The sequence below is a fragment of the Bemisia tabaci genome, chromosome 4, assembly GCF_918797505.1.
Source record: "Bemisia tabaci chromosome 4, PGI_BMITA_v3".
NCBI lineage: Eukaryota > Metazoa > Arthropoda > Insecta > Hemiptera > Aleyrodidae > Bemisia > Bemisia tabaci.
Window position 1 is genome coordinate 60,925,595 of NC_092796.1, and position 23,257 is coordinate 60,948,851.

At 40.3% G+C, this 23,257-nt stretch overlaps 1 protein-coding gene across 4 annotated transcripts in view; it reads right to left on the reverse strand.

Annotated features, from left to right (window-relative positions):
• The window catches only part of LOC109031771 (uncharacterized), a 209,334-nt gene that overhangs the window by 48,546 nt on the left and 137,531 nt on the right, over positions 1-23,257 (reverse strand). For all 4 annotated transcript variants that reach the window (XM_072300209.1, XM_072300208.1, XM_019043513.2 and 1 more), the window contains one exon: positions 3,910-3,960. The gene's annotated coding sequence lies outside the window, so the exon portion shown is untranslated. The remainder of the gene's footprint in view (positions 1-3,909; positions 3,961-23,257) is intronic.

Consider the following 23,257-nt stretch of genomic DNA (forward strand, 5'->3'; position numbering starts at 1 on the left):
TGATTTTCCTCCACTCTTTGCTATCAGGAGCATTAAAGGAAGGTTTATCAGATAAATCCATCCTACATATTTGAGGCCCCTATCCGCCATCTTGTTGTCGAGCCGGTGCGGCATTTGAACGCGCATTGCCACTAGTATACTAGAATTCTATAAGCAGCAACCTGATTATTGAAATTTTTTGTTTGTCGGTCATAAAAAAAAAAAAACTTAAAAAAGACCTACCCACTGACGTCGTTAAGAAAAATTAAAGTAAATCAATTATTATCATGATAATGTGCGTTAAATACTTTATTTACATATTTTTTTTAAAAAAAAGTCCTGAAATTTGAGGATATATAGCCTTAATATGGTACACTCTATGTTTTAATCCCAATTCTGACACGAGTCATGCAACGTTATCGTTAATAGCAAAATCACCTCGGCACACAGTAAAATATATCAGGTCATATTCAAAAAGCTTATTGAGAGAATTCATGCAGAATGCGGAGATAGTGCACTAGATACTCAGCTAAACGGTCGAGACATTCTTTTTTATCACTGCTTTTTGATCTCGCCGTCCATCCTCGAATAACATCCGTGCAGTGCGGGAAATCGTATCGCATTCACGCCGACACCTAGAGGTATACTTAAAATAATCCTGGAATTTTTCTCTTGCAAACGTCTGAACATTAGTGCCAACTTTTATACCTGTCTTTTTACCCAGGACGTAAATATAAATTGGTTCTCAAGCAAGTTGCAGATCAGTGCGCATGCTTCGATATTAAGCTCTCTAGCCTTGGGTGGCTATTTTCTTGGTTTTTGAGAGTCTTACACTGAAAAAAAAGTAGTTAGCGTTGAGAACTAATTTGGTAAGTTCTCGCCAGGTAGAATCAAAATAAGACTTCAGAACTAATTTATTGTACTGAAGCACCGATCAATTCGCTCCATACGCTGACTTGACTTTACTATAGTGCGAATCAGAATTGGACCAACGCACTAACAGTAAAAGTAGCGCTGTGGTAGAACAAATTCGCCTTCGGGTTAAACTAATTCGCCCTCAACGCTAACTCCCACATTTTCCGTTACATTTGTTTAGTTTCGACAAAACGGCGACGGTATAACAGCCTCAATCGCGTCAGCTCGTGAAAATCAATTAAAATGTGAAATTTCGGGTTCGTTCGACAGTTTAAATACTCTCGGTATTATTTATAGTGTCCTCTCTTATCTGAAAACGTTCGAAAGCAACATTAAGAAACCTGATAAGGTAAGAAATCGTATGTTCAATTCAAAACATAAACAAGCATGATCTTCGTTGGAGTCGTCAATTTTCCTTATTAAATTGTGATTAAAGCGTTCCGCGTTCAGTTTATATATGTTACGAAAATCTGTGAAATTAGACTGCTTACTTCTATAGTTTGTGTTCTTCCGTAATTTCAAAAGAATATCTCAAGTGTTCGGATGAGATATGTTTCCTTTGAGAGATCGGTTTTGTGTCTGGGGTATTGGTCTTTCGAGATTCAAAGTTGATTATTTATCCTTCCTGAGGAAAACCTGTGGTCAGGATAACATCGCTAGCTAATTGTTCTCTCGGTCACAGAATTGCGGAGATCATATAAAGCTTGAGATGACTGAGCCAATCACACGGAAAAAAGTGAAGTTGATGTAATATTCTGGATGTAAAAAAAAAGCGCGGAAAAACTTATAAAACGCTGAATTAACCGCCACAGCAGTTAGTTTTACATCTTGGCATTGCTAAAGCAACTGCTGTAACGGGTAATTTAGCATTTTATAAGTTCTCGCAAATTTCCTTTACATCCAGAATGTTAAATCAACTTCACTTTTTTTTCGGTGGAGAAATAGATTCTCCAGTGGCCATACTCTCCCTTTAAAGGCTGAAGGCACTTTAGTCGGTGGAACGGAAATGAATCCTGGCCACTGGATATTGGACCGACTCGACCGGGCGACCTGACAATATCGCAACAAATCGTATTTATGCTTAATAAAAAGCTTCCTGTCCTCGAACACTCTCATTTCCGACAAACCCACCGATCTCTTCCCATCTTTTGAGGACTGTCCTTTCAATGGCGTTTCCTAAATTAATGTGCCTTGACAAAACGGTGGAGACATTTTAAAGCAATGTAATTGCGAAGATGCAGCGCGTGCATGGCATGTCGTTGCAGACGGTTTAAATGTTATCACATACAAAAACATCCTCGACGGACCCTTATTCGCTTTACCATTTTCGCTTATCTCGCCCGCGTTCTTTCCTCTTCCCGCTCTTTCCGTTTTGACTGTAACGGTTTTATCTTGCAATTCTTTCCAATCTATTCCTCGGATAATACTTACGGTGCACAGCGCACGCCGTATTCTGAGGTATGTACAAACAGCGGGCAGCGTTTAGTTTTATTGTGGGAACCAAAATGGCTTATGGCTTAATGGTGTATAGCCACTCATAACCTACAGAATCTGATCGAACCTTAGTTGGTTACCTATACGAACGTACCCAGGTTCTTTCAACTGTGAAAAATTACCGTCGTAATCTTGTCGTATTCTTAAGTGCTTGTTAAATTGTTGTAAGGTTAAAAGCCACTGGTGTGGCGAGCTTTGCGATATGTCGATTGATCTGCCATTCAAAACTATAGAAAAGGGTCGATGAACACGGTGTTTGAAATAAACACCTTAATAATTGATTCTTCACCACTGATTCGAAAAGGGAAAAATCGATAATCGAGCATAAAGACCCGACAAAATCAGAGCCCTACAAATCAGATCTCCCCATTTGCGATATTTTGCAGAACCAGGCTGCTACGTTCCACGTTGCAGGCAGAAATTGAAGGATGGAGGAAGAGAGATGGGAAGAAAAAGAAAGAAAAAATTCAGCTTTAACCATCGGTAAAACAATAGATAAGTAGACATTAATCACCTAGCCGAAAGAGACCGAGAGAGGTTCAGGATGAGACGCAAGCAAGCGGTTCGTGACAACGCTTGAGGAAAATATTCTCGTAGGCAATTTTAGGAGTAGGGGATGCGGTGGCACAAAGCAGGGTGGAGAGGTAATGAGAGGAAAGCGGCGCAATAAAAAAGCACCCTTTCACACTTTTCATTCAAGAGAAATAATGCTTCGATGACTAAAAAAACATGATGGTCCAAGTTAAAAATGATGGCCTTTGTCGAAGATATTCTTTTTGTATTCGCGGATCAGAGCAGATAGTCCCATCCAGGAACGAATAATGAACCGCGTTCAGCGTTGGGGGCTACTATTTCTGGCCATTACATATACTGCTTCGCTAAGGAAAAACGCCGTAGAAACACGCGCATGTTGTCAAAATTTATTTTTAGAAAAAACTTATTATTGAGGAAAGTTATGATTATTCTTCATAGAAATTTTTAAAGGATTTACATTAAAGTGCCAAAAAATTGCCAGAAAAATAATTTTAAATTTCTTTAAAAATCAAAATGTAGTGAAATAGACAGCAACGGATATTTCGGATTAATTCCTTTGAGAAATCAACAAATGTTCATTTTTTCTGGTTAAAACGAAACCTCATTCAGTGATTACTCATATACGGAGAAGACCTTCCTGCCGAAAAACTTGACATAAAGCTCGGTGTGAAGACATAAAAGGGCCGGATTTTGTACGATAACATTTTTTATTTTTGTATTTATTTTGTTTTTGGTACAATTTTTGGAGCTAAAACGCATTGTAAATTTAGGAATAATTTATACAAGTGTCTTCCAAAATATTTGCCTTCCATCCGGCAAACACTACCCTGTTTAAGGTATCACACATAAGAAATCTATGGCACGAAGAATTATTTGTTACGTCCCACAAAAACATCTGGCATTCAACATAAACAATCAGCATCCTGAATCTGAATCACATGCAAAAAACTATATTCAAGTCTCAATTTTAAACAAAGCAAAACTTACATGTTTTCACAATCATCAGAAAATTCTTGTTGTATATCTGCATGAATATTCCTGAAACAAGAGAAAATTACAGCTTTTTTGAGAATTTATCCACGTTAATTAAGTTAAATTAGCAAAGCCCTCTCCTTTCATTTGAAATTTTCATCTGACATTCTGACGATATGGACACTAACTTCAATCCTTCGATAGAATCTATTTAATTTTTTTAGCCATATGAATGTGTACAATTTTGAACAAAGGCTCATCATCTTATAAAACATGTAAAGAACGGCGAAAACCTGCGAAAATTCTGACAGACGCAAAGAATGTAGCCTCAAAAAAACAAGACAATCAGGAAGTCTGAGTTTCCTACGCTCGCTCTGTTAAATCCGTTCCATTTTGCTGTGTCTCATGCAAAAAAAGTTACGATTAAAATCTCGGAGTGGTATAAATTGCAGGTGATAAGGAGAAGGATTATGGACGGTAAAGAAGTGAGTAATATTTCTCTTTCTCTCCTCTTTCCACTACTCCAAACCCCACCCTTAAATATTTTTTACGGGTCAACCGAATCCATGCCCACCTCTCCTATTAGGTCAAGCTTAACATTTAAAAGCTGTTAATCTGTAGTATCATCTTGAATTACATATCGATGGTTAAAGTGTAAAATCACGTATCTTCATTGCTGTATTTCAATATTTCCGCTCCTATTTTATTTTTTGAAGCGAGAGAAAGTCAACTTTACAGCTCGAAATTTATACAAAAGATTCTGCTAATAGATAAAAGGTAATCCAAGCCGTTTTCAAGAAATTACGTTGATACTTTTCCAAAGTGAAAATAAACTTTGACGGAAGTAGCAAACGGAGATGCAGGGTTTGGCATCTCCATTATCGATATTCCATTTTTTCGAATACCTTATCAATTGAGCATCCTTTTCCTAGAAAGGTTCCCTTGTGCCATTTTAAAAACACGAGGTATCCATCACAGGTTATAACCGTTTTAGCATGTATTCGTGTGTGTTTGCCTTCGGTGGGAAACCTGTTACTTCCTCATTCTAATTTGTAAATTTTAAGTAAAGTAATTTACATGTGATTACACGTGATTTTACACTTTAACCATCGATATGTAATTCAAGATGATACTTCAGATTAACAGCACTAATTTTTAAATTGTGAGCGTTTGCATGTCTTATTTTCTTTTCTTTTTTTAATTAGAAAAGAAAAGAAAAAAAAACTTTGGATACTTTAAACTCTTTAGGCACAAGAGAAGAAGATCTCAAGAATAACAAAAATGCACAATCGTTCGAGTAGGAAAGTTATCTTCCTCTCTCTCTCTTTCCTCTTTTCCCTTCTAACATTGAGCATACTTAGGGATTTTCAACTGGTCTTGTCTCACTTATCATTCGTTTTCACATCATTTTACCGAAAATTCACATAAATCATCCACTTTTGTTTCTGGTTTTTAAAATTTTTCAAAGTTTTCAATGTAAGACGTACAATTTTACTGATTTAAAATTATAATATTTTACGGACTCCATGCTGGTTGCATATCTTTCAGTTCAAAGGGGCTAGAAGATGTAACTGAATAGAAGGATGTTGTGCGCACTTCACCAGACTTGGAATTGCATGTTGCCAATTTCAATAAAACCATTAAGTTGATGCATATTTAAATGCAATTATATAGGGCAGTATATCTGTTTTACAGCAACTTTAAGGTAAACGCAGTCAAAAATTTGCAATTAAAATGCAATTAGACTAGACCAAAGTTGCAGTAATTTGCACCGTGAAGCTTGATCTGCGCTCTCCTTGCAATTTATTAGAATTGCGCCCTTAACGTATTAGTAACGTTTGGATCTTGTAAAACACGCGTATCATTTCCTCAATTGAATTAATTTCATGAAATATACAACACCGACACGATGATGATGATGAACGATTTCCCCGCTCAGGAAATGAAAGAACGGGTAAAATATCCGTTTAAGAGATGAAGTCTCGATATATTTTCCACAGCGGTACTGGAAGGGGGAAGGAAATGAAATGTTAATTAATCCCTCCGATTGTTGTTGGTGCGTCAATGTATAATGCGACCTGGAGCCAGAGGATAACTCCCATTTTTACGATTCACCGATACCTTATTTTTGATCCTTCGATACCCTTTTTACCCTCGACTAGATTTTCTTCAACTGAGTGAGGTGCCGCCCTTGCGTCACTAACTTGCGCGCCTTGCGCCTGCGAAGTGTCATTTATTTTATAAAACAAAGACTCAACCTGACAAATCTACTCGACGAGTTGTATATTCATCAGTGATTGTTGAAAGAGGAATCCGCCTTCATTTGACAGGGTAGGCACAGCAACTTCTCAGGAGCTCGAATAGTGGTAACCGACGCCTGGCACAGAATGCCCGAGAAAGATCAGAAACAAACTACTTTTGAGATCCCACGGAACAGAGTTAAGTTTAAAGTCTCCTTGAACTGCCAATAATCACAAAGTAAACCATATCGACAGTGTAAGTCTTCAACCACGTACCTCGTTAGTGGTGTTGAAAATTTCCGCTCCTATTTTCTTTCTTTATAGGGGAGAGCAAATCGAAATCATTCTTTGAAATTTCCTCAGTATTTTCTTCGCACAGAGAGGAAAAATCAAGGCTGTTTTTATGAATTATTGATTTTGAGTATTTTTCCATATTTATAAAATAAAGTATGACAGGAAATCTGCAACGTCGCAAGCCGATATACGTGGTTGCAGACTTACACCGTTGATATGGGGCCTCGAGGGACAGAAGCTGCATGAGGAACGACTATAAGCATGACTTTTTGTCTCCGTATAAAGGCTCTTTATAGCCGGTAATTGTCGCCAAAATCGGAATCGCACTCTATAAAGGCAATCCGATAGAAAACGGAAACCGGTATACGCGATATCCACGAGTCATCACCACGCAAAGATGAGTTTGACTACCTCGGAGAAAATGTTTAATCCCCAAACGTAACTCTCGCCACACCCGCTTGAATTGCCCGGGCAAGCAGAGCGGGCTCACTGTCCCTACGCGCATACCTCTGCCGTTCTGAGGAAAAACGCCGTAAGAACATTCCAATGTTGCCAAATTTTCCCAAGTAAAATTTTTCAGAAAAGTTATGAAGCTCTTTTTTTTATTATTATTCTTTGTTTTAGATGAAATTGCGAGGGGAGCTCTCTGAAAAGTAAACACAAGTTTCCAAAAAAGAAAACAACATGTTTTATCGATGGAATTTCCCGCACTAAAATTTTAATTTTTCAGCAAACTTATGAATATCATTTTTTTAAAAAAATGTCATATCGTCGGTGAAACTACCAAACCACGTATCTCGCTTGCGGTGTTTAAAAATCTACGCTCACATTTTATTTTTTTGAAGTAGACCAAATCAATATCATTCCTTGAAATTTTCACAGAATTTTCTCCGCGCGAACAGGAAAAATCACAGAAATTTTCAAGACTGGACGTTAAGTAGTTTTTCATTTAAAAAATAAAGTATGACAGGAAGTCTGCGACGTCGCAAACCGAGATACGTGGTTTGGTAGTTTCACCGTCGATATGTTTTAGATTAAATTGCGATACGAATTTTCTAAAATAGAACACAAGTTTCCAGAAAAAAATCATGTTACAGCGATGGAATTTCTCGCACCAAAATTGTAATTTTTCAGGAAATTTATGGACTTCTATTTTCAAAAATGTCGTATGTTTCAGATTAATTTGCAAGGGGAGTTTTCTGAAGAATTGAAAAAAAAAAAAACACAAGTTTCTAAGAAACCGCGTTTTATCGATAGAATTTCCCGCACTAAAATTTTAATAATGAATAAATTATTTTAATAAAAATAATCGCGTTTTACCGATGGAAATTCGGCAACGCACGAGGGCTCATACGACGCTCTCGCCTAAAACGGGAGAGCTCCGTATTCGTCGCCGTCGACAATTAGAGCCGTGGACGAACCCACTAAATATACACTCATACGAGCTGGAACCTCATTCTCGGTCGAGCGGAAAATTATTATTTCCGAGGGAGGAACCACGGGGGAGGGGGGTTCGCACCGGACCGCGGACCGACGAGTCAACCGGCGTTTAAGAAAAAAGGGAGTCTCATTAAAGCAAGGTCCCATCCTTCGGCCGCGGCTGCCCCCGTGCCCCCCCCCCCCCCCCCCCGCGCCCACCCGAAAGCGAAATTAAAATCCTATCGAGAAGTCAGTGAATCCGCTCGGCGTTTAATGCTTGTTCAAACATCTTTCCCCCGTTAATGTAAATAAATCCGGCCGAGTTACGCCCTGTTTTCCTTTTATCAACCGCGCTCCGCTTCTCCTTTTCGGGTGCCGGTCACCGCCGCACATTGGAGCAAGTCAACGGGGTAGGTCGGACGAAATTCGGAAACTTTAAGAGCTTATAACTCCGATTACACAACATTTCCAGGTTCTATAAATAGTTCTATTGGTTTTCTCGAGAAATTTTCTTCTCGAAGCACCCCTTAAAATTTAAAATGTGACAAAATGAACATCAAATTTTGCAGTTTTAGTCAAAAATTGCATGTCCATCCTTTCTCGATCCACTGTGCGCCGCCACCGCCGTCGGCGATGAGGCGCGGTGCGGTGTGACGTCACACGTCCATCCCGTCAAACGGAAACTGTTAGCGCGCCCTCTCCCACTCGGACCCCCCCCCCCCCAACGGTTAAGTGCAACACCGGGCTGTGGTAAAGAGTTCAAATTCAGGGTGCCATGAAGCGAAAGAAACTTGGGGGCCGCTCATAAATTACGCAACGCCTCGGGGAGGAAGGGGGCCGTACACCATTTCGGTCTTATACGTGTGCAAAGGTGGACATCTACATCACAAAGGCGTTCAGGTGACCATTGTGCGTCAGCAAATGAGTATTCACTTTCCTCGTGCAGAATACTGAATAGTGTATGGTTCATAATTTCGACACCTTCCGGCCAAAGGATCACAAGCGCCATGCGATGTTTGAAAATTTCCGCCGCCATTTCATGTTTTTACAGAGAAATTGCTGACGGATCTGTCCGAAAATTTTACTGAATTTTCTTTGTGCTTCCGTTAAAATACAGTGAAATTTTCAAACAGATTGAACCAACAAATGTTCTGTAAAAAAATAAATTGGCGGCGGAAAGTTTGAGACGTCGCATGGCGCTTATGATATTTTGGCTGGAAGGTGACGATTTATTCTTCTTCGTCTTCCTTTGCCTAATCGTCAACTTTCATATACAGAATGCGGTAAAAAGAATGTTCCTGGCTATTGGAAGTCTGATTTTTACATTTTCTCCACAGGAAACTAAGTAGCCAGTCCACCGGTCTAGTAGCGCCAGAACTAACTGAGCGTCTGGTAATGGCTACTAGATTTTCCGCTTTCTATGTATATAAAGCCAGGAATCGATGGTAAAAATAATTATTCTTCTGTTCCACCATGACCGGCACATAGAACCTAATTTAACAAAGAATTCATCAGATATACTGTAAAATTAGGTCTCTAAGAGATGGATCCTTGACAATTAAAATAAAAGGTTTGTGTGCGCAGATTTGTGGAAAATACCACGAGCTGACAGAGGAAAAGTATATAGAACACTGGCGAATGATGTAGAACAAAGGCTTAAATGTCAATGGCCCAGATTAAAGGGTGTTTGTCGGGCAGTTGACAGGGGAGGACCGGCACCCTGAGGGGAGGAAAGCGCGGTAAAGGGAGAGGAAGCGCGCGCCTACTTGTGCCACAAGCGTTTTGCGGATAACCTAAAATCCTTTTAATGGAATATAAGATGCGACACTCACAGACTAGGCCACGCTCCGACTGGATCTTTCTAGGAACAAAAATACTACCAAAAGTGAGCTTGATAATCTTTTTATGAAGGAGCAATTGTTTGAGAGACTTGGAGGACAAGGCGCATGAGTGCAGTTTTTGCTATTCCATGAAATACATGTCCGAAGTTTCGAAATTGCATGGATTCTTGGTGGAAAGAAAGTCCAAACTGACTTTTTGATGCTTAAAAATTGGAATTTGGGAGCGAATATCTCACAGAATGTGTATTAAGACTAGTTTTGTTAAATACATTAATATTTCAATTGTTTCAAAAACTGCGCTTTTGCGCCTTGTCCTCCAAACCCCCTCATTTAGGCCGTGCAATCTCCGGCTCGGATCTTACATCGAAAAATCGAGGAATTGTACTCTGGAACATGGGTTATGGAGGAGGAGGGCAAAGGGGGTAGTAGTTCAGTGAGTTTGGGAGCTTTATTGAACGGTGGGCATTTCTCAGTATCTCAGTCCAAATTTAAGTACAGCTTCAGATGATGGAATATTGCAGTTCGGAGAATACAAGCTTACTTTCTCTTGGAAAATTAAACCTCAAACGAAAGGTTCAACTCTCATGACCGCGTTTTACTAAGAACTCAGCATATGACGTATAGGACAATTTCGCTATCGATTCTGATCGAAATAGAATGAAATATGAATTTTAATTTGTACCGCTAGTGGCAATGCCCTGTGAGAAGCATTTTCCAAAACGTCTCCAGACACAACTAAAAATTCATCTTTTGGGAAGCTCTTTTATTCTTTTCAAAGAAAAATTTATAACTGGTAAAATTCATAAAATAATTTGTTTTAAAAAAAATTGCGTTTTTAGTTCTTAGACATTTTTTTCAAAAATTTAAAGTTATTAAATTATAAAGTTGCATACTTTGTTTTCTATGAGCTCATACTTCATTTGAAAGGATTGGCATTTGCTCGAGCTAATATCTCCCCCCTCCCTCCAATTTCAATTCGTAAATTGCCATCGGCTTAAAACTCGTGACCTTTCAAATGATCAAGACACGGGTAAAAACTAACAACGTTTGATCAGTCGTTTCATAAAGGATGAAAGTTGAAATGGTCGCAGCATTTGCCAAAAATAGATAATTGGATTACATCACTCGATGTAGCCTCAAAAGGCAAATCATTTTGTTTTCTAATCCGTCATTTGATCAAATGTGGGATTGCTAAACAGATTCCCCACCCTCGTATTTGAAGACAAGCTCATTATAAAAGTCGACTATTTTAGCTATTAAAAAATCAACGATCCAAAATCACCAAACGAATTTTGAGCTAGAGAAAACTTCGTTTTTTTGAAGCTTCTCTCACTTCTAAGACAATCGGACATATTTTGATTACATATTCCTGGCTCAGATATGAAATAATTTATCTGCATGAGAAAATAAATGACATTTACGTTGTCTCTTAATTGAGTCGGAAATAGTAGTCCTTACTGCAAAGTATACATATAGTCTATTTAACAGGAATCAGCCTTGCTTCAATTTACCATGCTCAATATCCTTCATGTTTCATTTGGACAATGTATTTTTCAATTTGTGACTACTATATTTCTAGCACATAAATGAAAACACCTATCTACACGAGGGAAACTAATGTCACATATGCTGCTTCAAAAATGAGGCAGAGATTGCAAAAAGTAATCCAATCCATCCAATCAATCCAATCCAAAACCATAGAGCACATCGGCTTGAACCCTTGCATTATATAAGATGCACACACCAAATGTTAAAGCAGAATATACCTGAATTTTCTGTTGAAAAAAAAAAAACACATGAGAGGAAATTAGGCAGCATGTAACGAAGTCAGGCTGATTCAAGCTAAATCTGTCCAATCGAGTACGCCCGTAAAAATTTCTTTCGAGAGAGATTGCGTCTTGGGAAAATTTGGCTGCTCCTTATCCGTAAGAGGTTTGAAATCCCAAAACATTCTCAAACATATCGCTAAAGGGTCTGGTGGAAGTGGTTAGACTAAAAAGGATATCGTAAACTGAATTAAGAACAAGAACGGTGAGAAAGGGAGGGCGGGGAATTATGATGGAGATGGAGGCGAGAATGGTGCGGAGTCAACGCGAGAGAAGCGAGGCGAGGGCTTATCTCCCTAATAAAAAGTTCAAAGGTAGACGAATAAATCTCAATTGTGCGACAAAATAGTCAAGCTGAATAAAAACTTCCATCGCGAGTAGTATTCGAGGCAATAATCCAGAGGAATTATTCCAACTTCGTGAAAATGTCCAAGATTTAAAGAGCCACACCAGAACGTTGCCATGTTTCGGGATGTTGGATGGCCGAAACGCAACAAAGTTGCAAAACTGAATGGAAAATCATGAAAAAGCAAGGGAAGTTTTTGACATTAACTTACAAAGGGCTTATCTTCGTCAAGGACGACGCAGCTAATGGATGTAGCCTAGGAAGGAACAGGGATTGCAAAGCGCATACGCTATAGGTAGAAAAATTTATCTATAACTCTTTCATTGAATTCCGCATTCTCTAATACAATTGAACATTGCAATAATGTAATGCGACGCATGTTATACATTCATTTATATAGCTACCAAAAAATCGAAATGAAAATCAAGTCTTGAAAAATGGCTCACAATTTTTTCTTCTTTCAGCGTTCGGGAGAAAAAAAAAAAAAAAAACGGATTAAGTACGCCTAAAACTATATTTTAGCTGTTCACTCTTAAAAATCAATTTTGCGGAAAAAAACCTGCATTGCAGATGAAGATAAATCCGAACGCCAAAATTAACAATTTGACTAGTCAAATGCAATATATTTAGCTTTCTTGCTGTGCCGCCAAAGGAAAAATTCGTCGCAAGTGAGTTGATAGTTTGTTTTCAAACATTTTAATTAAGTGACTTGTGCGGACATCTCCCTCATTTCATATTAATATATTTCGCGTTAGGATATTTCCCGCTTTGTTTTAAGATTTCCAAAATGGATTCTTGGGAATGGGTAGCTGAAACGAGCCCCCACCACCTGACCCTCTCACCCTCTTTTGTGCTGAAAATTTAAACGCGACCAGTATTTAAACCTCAATCGATACTTCGATGTTTGCTTAGTTCCCTAAAAATTTACCTTAAATTTTGGCATGATTTCTTTTTAAAATTATATACTGGCAACACGGACGATCCGTCTCGTCGAAGAGCTCGCAAAGTAGGATCATAAAGCAAGAGATTTTCCAATAAGCTATTTCAGTCATGGATAAATTTGAGAGGTCAAGAGTAGATCGGATGAGGAGAAGAGAGCGGGGGGGTGTTAGGAGGGGGAAAGGGGGGGATGGGAGGATGGAACCCGGGTCCGGGCCTTAGGTCGGGGTGGGGAATGTAAGCAGATTAAGGGCGTTGATAAAACGCCATTTGGGCGAATGGCGAATCGGTGGCGTTGCGGCGCGCCGTCTGAGAGCATGCAACTCTTAAACCGACGGAGAAACCTCGAGGAATCGAATATAAATTACTACAGCACTATATTTGTCCACGCTCACTTCGGCGGGATGGGAACGTTTCAAGCAAGAGAAATGTTCGGGTTTCAAACCTTGAGCCCCTCGGGTATTTTGAGGCTATCACCTCCTCTTAATCTGAGGACTTGATAAATGATCTTCAATCATTCCGGTGCAAAATCTCGATTTTTTTTCGGTTCGCTCATTCTCCGCGCCAAAAATTGTTTTTCGAGATCATAAATGAGAGAGGGGTAACCTCAAGTAAATAATAGATGATGTTCTATATATTATTTACGATAAGAATGATTGCATTTAGAATTGCAGAATTGTTGAGTAATGATCAGTCAAACCATAAAACACTAGACTCTGACAATGATGCTTGGAAAGAGAGGTAATGACAAAACCAGCAGAAGAGAAGGTAGAAAGAAAACTGAAGAGTAAAGAAGGAGAGGAAAAAGTTATAAACGATGGATCAATTTTTCTTGGAAATTGAAAACATTTTTCTTCTTAAACTGCCCAAATGCCTAAAGAAAATTTAAAAAATTTCACGTGGACAAATTGTTTGTCTGTTTAAATAAAGAAAGATGCATCGTCAAACCTTTTATTCCACCCTAGGTTTGTAAAATTGTTAGCAGTTGGCTTCTGAGAGACTTCATTTTTATAGTCGCATGGCGTATCTGGAAAAATTGTCACCGGTTAATCCAATTATTTGAACCAAATTCTTCAATCGGCGCAGTAAAGGGTTACGTTAGTTTGTGTTATCCACTTTTTCCGCGGGGGGTTTGGAGCCATCATCAATTGAGGTAGGCAGGTTTCATTCTTCCTCTTTGAAGCATTCGTCTATGTTAGTAATTGACTTTTTCCGTTCAAATTAATTACATTTAATTCTCTCTCTAAATGGTTCAATTGAACGAAGAACACGAGGTAAGATTTGGAAGTGGCGTCCCCACTTCACTGTCACGAAGCTGAGGCGCGCAGAAATTTGTGGATACAATTGTTTTAAATAAAAACATATTCCCAGAAAAGGACAGGACCCTCGATCCCTATCCCTCTATTTGAGAAGACATCCCTGAGGACTCGATTCGCGGCGCGCGAGTATCATCCTTGGATCACGTTCCATGAGTCTACATGTCAAAGCCGTCCATGCTTCTGAAATATCTTCATCAATCCTTCATAACGCTTTTATCCCCCTATACCCCTCGCTTCGTTTTCTGAAACAACATTTCACGCTTCGAACTTTTCGACACTGACCAATTGCCGGGTTCCCGAGAGGCCGCGCAAACTGCATTGCGGATATCTGACTGTCGGCAGATGCTCTAAAGATCGGGGGCTTGTGGTGCCTGAGAAAGCCTACGAGAAAAATATAGCCGGCATAAAAGTAGTATACAGTCGTTCCTCTTATCTATCTTAACCTGAAAAACAAAAAAATAATGTCCAGTTTACCCCGGAACAAGCCGAACCGTTCACTGTCCATTCTCACACAGTTCATTTACTTTTTGTCTCGTTGTAAGCATTTTTGTGGCGGAGAATGACTTTTTAATCTTAATTTAAGCTTATGCAACATGGTGCGTGTCATTTTAAACTCGGCACAATTCGCAATGATATAAACAGAGATTTAAAGATCTGCGCCGGAGATTTTGTTCGACATTGACAATTTGTAGGCTCGTTCTCAAGTCACCCTTGATAATTGTATCCACTGTCTAAACAACACTGATCAAAATGTTCCACGATTTAGGAAAAACTACATTGAAACTATCGTTAGTTACAATTATTCAAAAGAAAACGGCCCCGTGCAGTAGGAACAAAATCGCGTGGCCGTAGTTCGTTTCATGGATCCTTGACTGCGATGACGAACACATTTGCCTTCAATTGATAGGGTAGGCCAAATGCGCTCCCAAAGGTTTGAATAGTGGTATCCCAACTATGGTGGAACACTTTGAAAGCATACCTCATAAGCCTTGTCTCCACGGGACGTTTTCATGAGATTTATTGCACGGAACTGGAAGAATCTTACTTGCGAAGTTGAAAAAAATATTGACTAACTCAACATCAACTGCAGTATCAAGTATAGTCCGCATGCTCCCTGTAGAGATCCAGCACCAACTGAGAGAGGAGGAAAAGGCGAAAGAAAATTCCATGATACTTTGTTTTTACCCTCGATTTCGTTTAATTACTAATTGTGTTCAATTATTATCTTAATGCCGGCTAAATTATCAGTTTTTACTAATTTATCTGCACGCGAAAACATGTCGCCAGAGTACGTTAGAGCCTCGTCACGTGAGACGGTAACTGCGAAAAATCTGCGAAGTTTCATTCCCGGAATTAGATCCTGGGACGAATTCCATGAAAACGTCCCCTGGAGACACACAGAAAAAAATAGATACTGCTGACGACAGAACCGTCTGTTCGCAGGGCTCCTGCCCTTACTGCCCTTGCTGGGCTCCTTTGTTACTCTTACAGAATTTTCCTGTTGTGAGAACTGAACTTCGCTCGTGGGAACAGAGTGCTCAGTCCTCATTACGGAAGCTTCTGTGACTGATACAAAAGAAGTGCAGGAGCCCTGTGAACAGAGCTACTTTTTTCAGTGCAAGGCCTGAAGGGCGAAAAGGAGCATCGAGCATTTGAATACGCACCACCATAGAAGGAATATTATTCTGACTCATTCTAGAAACAACAAATGGACGTATTTCTGCCAAACGGAATTATGTGCATTAATGCATGAGCCCTGAGACACATAAAAATGTATACAAAACAGGGCTCACGTCATAAGACACATAGTTCCGCTTAGCCGAGATACGTCCAAAAATACTTTTCCGATATATGTAGATGTGTATTTTTACGAAAGGGCCAGAAAAATTAGTTCTTAACTTCGGAGTGTAGTCCAAATCCATCTGTTGCGACTGCCAGTAGAGCAGGAAATCGAGGAAAACATCGAGGCAACATTGCGTGAGAAAACTACAGTTTACTCGGGATTTCGAGATGCACGGTGCATATATTCAAAAAGGCGCAAGATAGGAGCAGCGGGGGAGGTCGCGGGGGGGGGGGGGGGGGGAGGGTTAGGACGTGAAGTATGGTTTTGAATAGAGAGCAGAGTGCCTTGTCAGTAGCACGGTCGGGTGGATCGCGGCGCGCGGCGTTCATACACATACGAGTATACTGCCGTGCTAAGGAAGAACGCCGTATGAACTTTCAAGAGTTGCCAAGTTTCCTCTGATAAAACGTTAATTTTTGAGGAAAATTATGAATATTTTTCCTTGAAATTTCAGAACTTTAGATCAAATTGCGTACAAAATTGCTCTGAAAATTTGGAAGAAAAATATTCATAAGTTTACCCAGGAAATTCTATGTTTTATCAAGACGATTTGGCAACGCCTGAAGGTTCATACGGCGTTCTTCCTTAGCACGACAGTATACGATGCGGATTCATTCAGAGGCTTGAGATGTCTCGTCGTGCACAACAGAAACGCGGAAACGGCCGGGCAACTTCAATTTGATTACCCGCCGACTCCGTCTCATGTGCAATCCTAGACCCCTCCTTTCATTGGCGTCAATGATCGATTACCGATATTTCCCTATTTGAAGCCACGCTAAAGAATCTATCCTAAAGGTGAACACCCTGTTTATCGATCCTATTCCATAGGTTTCAATAGCAGATCATCGATATATCGCAAAGCACGCCTTGCTTTACGATGGATCTGCCATGTAAACCTATGGCAAAGGATCGATCATTAGGGAATACCTTTAATAATCGACTCTTTACGGTGGCTTCAAATGGGGAAAAAATCGATGATCGAATATTCACGCTTCGCGGTTGATAGGCCCCCGTGAAAAGGGAGCCGTCTTCCGTCTTTGTAGGTCAAGAACTTGTTCCTACCTTCCATTCATCCTCTTCGCTCATCCTTTGAGGAATTGCCGGTCTTTAAAGGTTTTTACAGTCACGTGCGCAGAGTCATCGGCATAAAACGCTGCTTGTAACCCCGCGAAACGGCACCTGCAGAAAAATTAGGTTGCCAATGTGACATACTGCTGTTGTTTAGCTTTCCTGGGACACCATATTTACCCGACTTATGAAAGGGAAAACTCGGGCTTAAATCATATTCAAGTTATCTTAACCTCTGGCTACGGTAGCAGTGCCCTGTTAGCGGATCTGCTAAAGCCCCCTTCAGCATTAATACGTCCAACTCTCTGTAATGATGATGTTTAGACTTTCGAGGCGCTGGATTTTGTACGTTTACGGGTCAAATGCAAAACTTATTGAGAATTTGAGGACACGGATGGCAGTTCCACGATTGAACTTTTCAAAATCTTTCGTAAACAAAGTTTTTGTCTTCATAAAAGAAGTTTTAATGAAGCAATGGCGGGAGAAACTCGTAGAATGAGGTGACGCAATAAGGCTTTATTGACCTGCTTCTCCACTCGAACCGAGAGTTCCGTCCCGAGATTTGGAATTCAGTCTTTAAATAATTGTTTAATGAAATAATTAAGCGTTCCAATGAACCGCCCGCGCCCGTGCGAAACAATGGAGAACTACTACGAAGTTCTCGTAACTTCATGCATGTATAGAGCCGATTTATCAACGAGCAAAAATCAATGGAATAAAACATGAACCGCGGTAGTAAGTGCAGTTATTAATAGCAATAAATTCGAGCAATGAACCATTCTAGTAGTATGGTTCTCCCCAATGCATGAATATTTCGATGGTTAAATTGTGAAACAACGTAACTCCATTGTGTTGTCTCGAAATTTCAGCTCTTATTTTATTTTTTCAGAGAGAAACAAGCCAACGTCATGGCTTGAAATCTATACAGAATATTCTGCTAATAGAGAAAGAAAAATCAAGGAAGTTTTCAAGAAAAATTATGTCGACTAGTTTTCGAAAGAAAATGTTAAGTATGACCGGAAGTCTGCGACGTCGCAAACGGAGATACGCGGTTTACTTCGGCCATCGATTAATTTTAATTTAATACTGAGTCTGTTGCAAATTTTCGTCGAAGAAAACAGAAAAGTAGCTCCTACCGTAAACTGGCTCAAGAACCACGTATCTCCATTAGCGACATTGCAGACTTCCTGTCATTCTTCGTGTTTTCTTTGAAAAACTGGCGAACGTAATTTCTTAGAGCTTTCTTGATTTTTCCTCTTGGTCAGTAGGATATTCTTCAAAAATTTCAAGCTATTAATTTGGCTTGTTTTTCTTCAAAAAAATATAATAGGAGCGGAAATGTAAAAATGTTGAAACACCGCCATGGTGGTTTCGCAATTTGGCCACCGAAATCTTCTTTTCTCGCGATGAAAAGTTAGCGACGGACCCATTTCGGCAACCTCGGGTACATCTCTGCAAGAGCTGGCAGAGCCCGAAGTCGGAGATGCAAGAAAACAATTTATTTTTGATCACGCTAAAACATTTTCCGATGAAGCATTGAACGCCTCCACGCTCGAGTGCGGTGGCCATCAAGTGCCTAACAGTGGGAGCTTCTCGATGAAATAAGTTATCGGCTGTTTTCGGCATGATTCCCACGGATTTGAGGATGAGCACTTTTGGCTTTGTTTCCGCTCCTCTTGGATCCTCTGAATTTTAAAGCACCAGCTTTCTGCAAGCTTTCATCATTTCCTGCTGTTCTGGGCGAGCCCGCAGAGCCTTGAGTTTATTATTATGCGATATTGTCATGTGGATTTTAAAATGATAACTGCTTTTCCATAATTCATTGGATGTTCCCGATACGAGAGAATTCTAATTCATGGTTTCATTCCACTCGTAGTGCAATTGAACACAATCGAGGGGCTTGGAGGACGATGAGGCGCGTAAGTGCAGTTTTTGAAAAAAAATGAGATATTAATGATTTCAAGTAAATCTACCTAGTCTTAATGTATTTTCTGTGAAAAATTCGCCCCGAAGTTCAATTTTCAAGCATCAAAAAGTTAGTACGAACTTCCTTCCCGCTACAAGGATTCATATAATTTTGAAACTTCAAACGACTTGTATTTCCTCGAAATAGCAAAAACTGCACTCATGCGCTTTGTCCTCCAAGCCCCTCAATTCGGAGGATGTATTCAGTTTAGTTTATTATAATTTAATGAGATGCCTGATATAAATTGTATTTGCATTACAGGAATTAATTTCGAGGCAGTGTGCCCTTTGAAAAAAGCTTCTTTCGTAAATTAATACCTTTACTTTTTAGTACGAAAGTTGAAGTAAATACGCTCGTAATTTCGCAGACGAAAGAATGTAGCTACATCTTGACGATGCAAAATTTCTACCAGAAAATCGCACTTATACGAGGAAAATAAGTTAAATGAAACGTCATTCACGGTAATTTTAATTTTTGCTCTCCTCTTGGTCCCATCGATCAAATACGAATTACGTAGTTATGCACTGATTCCTCCATATCAGCATTCGTAAGAAAAACCTGCAATGTCCATCATATTCACACCCGCAATGCTTCTCCTGATTCGTTATCAAAGTGTGATGTTACCGCTAGTTCAGAACTTAAGAACTTTGAGAACACAATAATCTTGTTATTATTTGCTGATCTAGATTATTCAACGCAAATAATACAAGGAGGCAATGCTCTGACCAACTCCTTTTCATTGAACACAGTTTCTGCTTGAAAAAAATACAAAGGGAATCGGATAGTACGACACAGCTTATACCGAATCATCGGTCATAACAACATGCGATCTGGACATGCCCGTGGTTGAATCCATTTATTCAATGTATTTATACACCGGTCACAGCGACCAAATTCGGCCGAACCCTAGAAGGTCGTTGTATCCGACCTCTACATTGGCTAATAGCCAAGGGTATGTTCATGATGACGAAACCTTGAATAGGATTTTCGGGTGGGGAACTTTGAGCCCGAAATTGGAAAGGACCTCGGCACCTAAACTCATCAAAACTCATTGACATATGAGATTCCGCCGGGGCTGAATGACGGGCATGAACATTATTAGACGTGACAACAACGATCTAATGCAAAACAGGGACAGGGATAGGGACATGGAAGGGGGGGGGGGGGTTCGAGAGGAGAAGGAGAGAGGTTGACACGAGAGGCGGAGCGGGGCGGGGCGAGGCCGGGTCGAGAGTTGTCGCGGAATCATATTAAAATGAATCTTGCATGACGAGATAAGGAAACTTGATGTCAGCGGCGACTGGCGAGCGAGTGCCTTCAAAACAGATACAACGCAACCCGCGCCACACCACACCGCCCGCAGAACAAAGCCAACCGCAACGATAGCGCCGCGCCGCGTCTGGTGTGATCCCTTTAAGTTCATTCATTTCCCGGCATCGCGCATCGGTGTATTGCGATACGCTGTGGAAAATTTTGACTGCGGCTTCCCGCTTCCTGCCTCCGCTTCCCACCGGGTTTCCATGCTTTCTGTCCTCCATCTCGACCGCATGTCGCGCTCCCTCCGTGTTCTCGGCTGAGAGTCATCCGTGCATACTAACAAAATCTCCGTGTGAAAATCGGAGTGTATTTCATCCCGAAGCCTACTTTGCTCCCGCATAGCCGGAGTGATATGAGTGTGGAGTTAAATTTACTCGTTTGTGGAGCGAACTCCGCTCTCACATGCAGAGGGGTGATGAATGAAATTCATAGACAAGATGATGGATGAAGAAGACAACGGAAAAATGGAACGATCCTGTTGGTTGAAACGGGCGGTTCTTGTAAACTAAGGGAGGGAATGATGGACTAACTTACTTAAGAGTCTCTCATGAGTTGTTATTAATAAGTCTTATTACGTAACTCATTTGCAGTGGCGAGGCGTGAATGATCGATTATCGATATTTCCCCATTTGAAGCTGAAGGCGCTCCGCGCCATCAATGGGCCGCTTCGCGGCCCTATTTTTACCCTCCTATCGGTGTTAGTTTTATTTTTCCCCTAAAAAATTACGAAATGAGGTATACTTTACTTTTAGAATGAAATAATTTTTGGTTTTGATGAATAAAGAAACAAATTTTTTTTTTTTGAAGTCTAAAGGACGCGTTTTGGAATGACTACTTGATGAAATATTGCAGTAAAACAACGAACATTGATAATCAGGTAATAATTAAGAATTTCGGGTAACGGGGATCGAACCCACACCATATTTTAAGTGGACGCTTCCGACGTCTTTGACGACTCGGCTACCGCTCGTCTTGAGGAAGTAGGGGCGAATCTTGAGTAGATAAGTGTAGAGCTGATGCGCAGGCTACCCAGCTACTGCGCAACCTCCTCGACCACTGCGCATCCTCCCGCGCATAGCGGTAGCAGTCTCGGAGCATTCTGAAAATTCACTCACTTTTATAACGTGATTGTAAAAAAACCTGGGTCCTATTTCCAAAATCTGAATAGAGCGGGCTCATCTAGGGCCAATTACCCGTCGATTACCGCAAAAAACTTGGAAATCGGCCCGGTAGAACGCTCAAACGAACTATGACAAAAAATATAAATTTACATTGTTTAAATGGGAGAATTCGCAACTTTACCACTTAATATAAAAAAACCTAGGCCATATTTTGAAAATCTGAAAAGAGTTGGCTTATCTAGAGACAATTGCCCGTCGATAGCCGCAAAAATCATAAAAATCGGCTTTGTAGAACGCTGGAACTAAGCGTTACCAGTTTCGCAAAATTAGGAGGCTTGAGAGCTTATAGTATAGATGGTAAATAATCGAGTATTCAGGTGTCGCTGCGAACACCCTACGTATCGATCCTTTTCCATAGGTTTCAATGGCAGATCAAGCGATGCATCGCAAAGCATGCCACGCCACTGCTCATTTGTCTACTACATCCACCCGTTTCCACCAATAAGATCGCTCTATTTTCCCTTTGTCTTCTTTGTCTTTCGATCTGTCTATGAATTTTAATAATTCAATTTTATCTCACCCGGGGTTTTCCGATTGCTCTAGAACGAAATGCTTTTCGCATTTTATTCCAGATATGTAACAGTGCAATTCGTTCAAAAAAACCATCTAATTCTTGTACAATTGGACCGCGTTTGGAAGAAAGAAACCACGCCTCATCTGCTATTGACAAATTTAATTGGGTCATTTAATTTTTTACGAAAGAACGATTGTGCGGATTCCTATGAAAATTTTAAGATCTTTGCTTCGCACTGCGCAGAAAATTCACTGAAAAGGTACAAGAATCTGCACAACAATTTTCATGTAAAAAATTAAAGTGCTCAGTTAAATTTGGCGATAGATAATGTGGCTTGGTTTCTTTCTGCTCAACGCGGTCCAATTTTCATTATGATCGATTATCAGTCCGTAATTTACACTGGAGACAGCCAGTCTCCTTTACAGAACTAAATTCTGAGGAGACAAAATTCCGTAATTGAACTAGTTCCTTTCCATTTCGTCACATCCCTTTCATTTTACGAAGCGTAGGATGTCATCCACCGCGGCGATGCATACCGTGGTATTTTCCCTCTTAATTTTATCCGTGTCTTAAGTTAGGCATTTACTTTTCGCGATGAACCTTGCTTTGCATTTCCTTAGCTCATCTCAAATTTTAGTTACGCCTTTTTGTCAGCCAAGCAATGTATTGATGAATCTAAGGTGAAAGAAACCATGATGTATATCGCCGCGGTAGATGACGTTAAACAACGTGTTTTTCGAAAAGTGATACTTCCGTCAATATTTCGCGTAGGAACTAGGCTTTTGAACATATTTTAATACTTTTCTCTATTATATATGCTCAAACCATCAAAATGCGATTCTGTGAGTAGCGCAATTGGCCCATGAAGCCCTTTTCCACTTTACAGACCCCTGCTGAACGTTCAGTTTTAAAGTAAGTCGAAGATTTGCGGCGATGGATGGAATTTTATTCCAGATCCGCATACCGCTATGAGAGGAGCTGCTGATGGGGTACCGCAGGAGGGGGGGGGGTAGCAACCCCACGGCCCCCACTTCTGCCCCCGAAAGGGAGGACTGGGTAAACTGTCGCGAAACTGGGAGCAAGAGTCGGAGCATGATATTGGCGCGATAACTGGCATGATTTATTGCCGCGACTTCATTGCACGCCTCAAATCGAATTTAGGCCACAAGCAATTGAGATTAATTGAGCCGCCGGCTCGGCATTTGTGCAGCCCCCTCCTCCTCCGCCATCTCTCACGTCCTGGCTAGAAA